A 3,557-nucleotide genomic window follows, 5' to 3' on the forward strand; every position below is an offset into this window, starting at 1 on the left:
ATGGGGTGGGCAGGAGCTGGACTGGAGGGGGGCAGGAGCTGGAGAGGGGGACACAGGAGCTGTAGGAGGGGGAAACATGAGCTGTAGAGTGGGGGGCTGGAGGTGAGACAGGAGCTGGAGAAGGGGGGACAGGAGCTAGAGAAGGAGGTACAGGAGCTGGCATTTGGGGGGCTGTGGTGAGGAGGGGGCACAGGGACTGAGAGAGGGGGCACTGGGGCTCTAGAGGGGGAGAGTAGCTGTGGCTATGGGGGACACAGGGGCTGTGGTGGGGGCACAGGGAGGGGGTTGGAGAGGAGCTGCCCCAAAACATTTGATTAAAAAAAAACAAAACAAAAACGTACCCCCCCCCCTACCTGAGGCTTACCTTTGGCCAGGGAGGGGTGAGAGAGGAGCTGGAGCCTGCAGCCATCACAGAGCAGCCAGGGAAGTCGGCCTCTACTGATGATGTCAGGAGGAAGGGGCGTGACTTTCACTGCTCTTCTCCCATCCGCTGGGCAGTCTGGGAAAAGAGCAGAGCAAATCACGCCCCCTCCTCCTCCTGACATCATCAGGAGAGGCCGACTTCACTGACTGCTGTGTGCTGGCTGCAGGGAGAGCGGGGTAATTTGAAAAATCTGAATCCCCAGCCAGAGGCAGGGCTAGAGCCAGAGGCAGGGCCAGAGCCAGAGGCAGGGGATTTGGAGTTTTGCACTACTGACAGCTCCGCTCGCGGTCTTTGCCCGCCCCCTCTCCTCTCTGACAGAGGAGTATTTTAATACGTCTGACGTGTACAGGGCCTTTTTAGGGCCCTACATGATAGGAAGTCTGAGTGACGGCCACTGGAGGTATTCCTATCAATCAATGTAAACACTGTATTTTCTCTGAAAATACAGTGTTTACATTAGATTGCCTGCAGGAAGCTATAGATCTCACCTGAACAAATACATTAAGCTGTAGTTGTTCAGGTGACTATAGTGTCCCTTTAATATTTGTTTTATTGCTAGGAAGCTCTGCGACAGAAAGCTTTCCTAATAGAAAATAAAGGACAAAGGAGTTTAGGTCCTAAATAGATAATATTTTTATACCGTCTCTGCTTATAGTGCATTTTGCAAAGGATGTGAACGTACAGAGCTTTTACACTTCATATTAATAACCTTGATGCTTTTCCTCTCCCCACCCTCTGCCGGCGCTGAGCCTCCGATAGACTGCTCCGGGATCTAGCTGCTCAGTACACCGCCGCCATGATCATCTACAGGGATATCATGTCCGGAGACGAGATGTTCTCAGACATCTACAAAATCAAAGAAAGCAGTTGTAGACTTTGCTATGAAGTTGAAGGCAAGATGGTCTCTAGAATAGAAGGTCCAATTGATGATGCTCTGGTTGGTGAAAATGCATCTGCTGAGTGCCCAGACGAAGGGTCAGATTTAACAACAGTCACAGGAATTGATATAGTATTAAATCACAAGCTTCAGGAAACTGGCTTCACAAAGGAATCTTACAAATCTTATATTAAGGGTTACATGAAACTAATCAAAGGAAAGCTTGAGGAAACAAATCCAACCCATGTTAAACCTTTCATGACTGGTGCTGCAGAGAAAATCAAAGACATCCTTGGCAACTTTAAAAACTACCAGTTCTTTACAGGAGAAGGCATGAACAGAGGGCAAGGTGGCTCTGCTGGATTTCCGTGAAGATAGTATTACTCCTTTCATGATCTTCTTCAAGGATGACCTGGAGCTAGAGAAATATTAACAATCACATCTTGGATCGGAACTGGCTGCTGCTTCTCATCTATAAAGCACCTGGATAACGCAAAGTCTTAAGACTCAAACTGGACTGATAACATTGATCTTCACGATTTACTTTGCCCCTAAATTATTCCGGTGGAGGCACATTTTTACATGTTCATACCTTCATTTATAGTTCAAATAAAGTCCATCATTCTCCACTGTAGGTAATGGTTCTTGGTTTCCTACAGTCCATACATGATGTTGACTTTTGAGTGCATTTGAGAGGACACAACTTCGCCTGTTTGCACAGAGTTCTTGTGCTTCATGAACATCTTTTGCCTGAACATGCAAATAAGTGGACAACATGCCTATCAAGTAAACCAGGGGATACACTCTGCTGCTGGCCCTTTGAAAATTGCTCCTCCACTGCCAGAGGACCTTTCTGTTCTGTTGTAAGAACCTCTGGCTCTGAAGGGGTTATGTTGGTTACACTTCAGTTGCCCTGCATTACTCAACATCGGTTGTGTTGAATGGGGAGAGCATAAATGACTGCTGCCTGCTCTGCACAGGCTTATGATCATCCTTGAACTTTTTTAAAGTGTTGATTGGTCCTGAAAAGTGCATAGTCTCTCTTTACCTCTACACAAAATAATGCAATATTTGGCATCTAATTAAGTGTTCTTGCATAGCAAGACCACTTAATGTTATCTCACATATATACTAGAAAAGCTACAATTTCTGGGGAAATTGTGAAGTGTTCTTGCCTCCACCAGTAGTATACAACTGGAGTGGGCGGAGTAACTGTTATTATTTATTTATATAGCACATTTAATTGCAACGTTGTTGCACAGTTACATTAAAACATACAGTTATAAAAACATTAGCAGGTGCAAATGGCCCTGTCTATGACATCACTTGCTGCTGCAGCCTTGCACAGGTCAGAGTATTTTTGCGGTTGCCATCTTCAAACGGTCGTATTTTAAAAACTATAAATCCTACAGTGAAGAGCTTTATATTGTGAGAATCACAAGACCCAGACCTACATTTTGATGTATAGTATGTCTCTGAGATATTAACAAGGAAGGCACAGTCGCAGTTTAGAAATTGCCCTTCAAATGTGAGCTTTGCAGAGTGGCGTTTCAATGAATGTCAATGGACTGCGTGAGTTGCAAACAAATGGTCATATTGCGAAAACAATCAGGACTATGGCTTAGCCGTGGACATTTTTAGTGGCAGCAGGGATATCTGAACGTTTTGATATAAGATTTGTGTAGGTGGGCTTGAAAATGAGGGAGTAGTGGCAGTTTAGAAATCATGTCCTGATTTTTCAGCTTTTGCCAGCTCCCACTCTAGCTTTGCCATTCATTCCTATGGGACAAATTTCGCCACAAGAATGACGATATTCCGAGAACCATTCAGCGAAACATTCCACAAAGTAATAGCAACGCGATCGGGAACAATCTGCACGTTTTGGTAAATTTTTGTCTATGTAGTGTAAAAACTGTGGGAGGAGTTAGGGTGGCAAATTTGGCTATAATAAGAATAATAATAATAATATATATGTGAGATAACATTAAGTGGTCTTGCTATGCAAGAACACTTAATTATTATTATTAAGTGTTCTTGCATAGCAAGACCACTTAATGTTATCTCACATATATATTATTAAGTGTTCTTGCAAAGCAAGACCACTTAATGTTATCTCACATATATATTATTATTATTAAGTGTTCTTGCATAGCAAGACCACTTAATGTTATCTCACATATATATTATTATTATTATTCTTATTATTCTTATTATAGCCAAATTTGCCACCCTAACTCCTCCCACAGTTTTTACACT

The 3,557-nt window shown here is 43.5% G+C and overlaps 1 pseudogene; it reads left to right on the forward strand.

Moving 5' to 3' along the window:
• The first annotated feature begins 1,153 nt into the window (after nt 1–1,153).
• Nucleotides 1,154–2,311, forward strand: LOC134610371 (translationally-controlled tumor protein-like; annotated as a pseudogene).
• The last annotated feature ends 1,246 nt before the right edge of the window (nt 2,312–3,557 follow it).

This window comes from Pelobates fuscus, chromosome 5 (assembly GCF_036172605.1).
Source record: "Pelobates fuscus isolate aPelFus1 chromosome 5, aPelFus1.pri, whole genome shotgun sequence".
NCBI classification, from domain to species: Eukaryota; Metazoa; Chordata; class Amphibia; order Anura; family Pelobatidae; genus Pelobates; species Pelobates fuscus.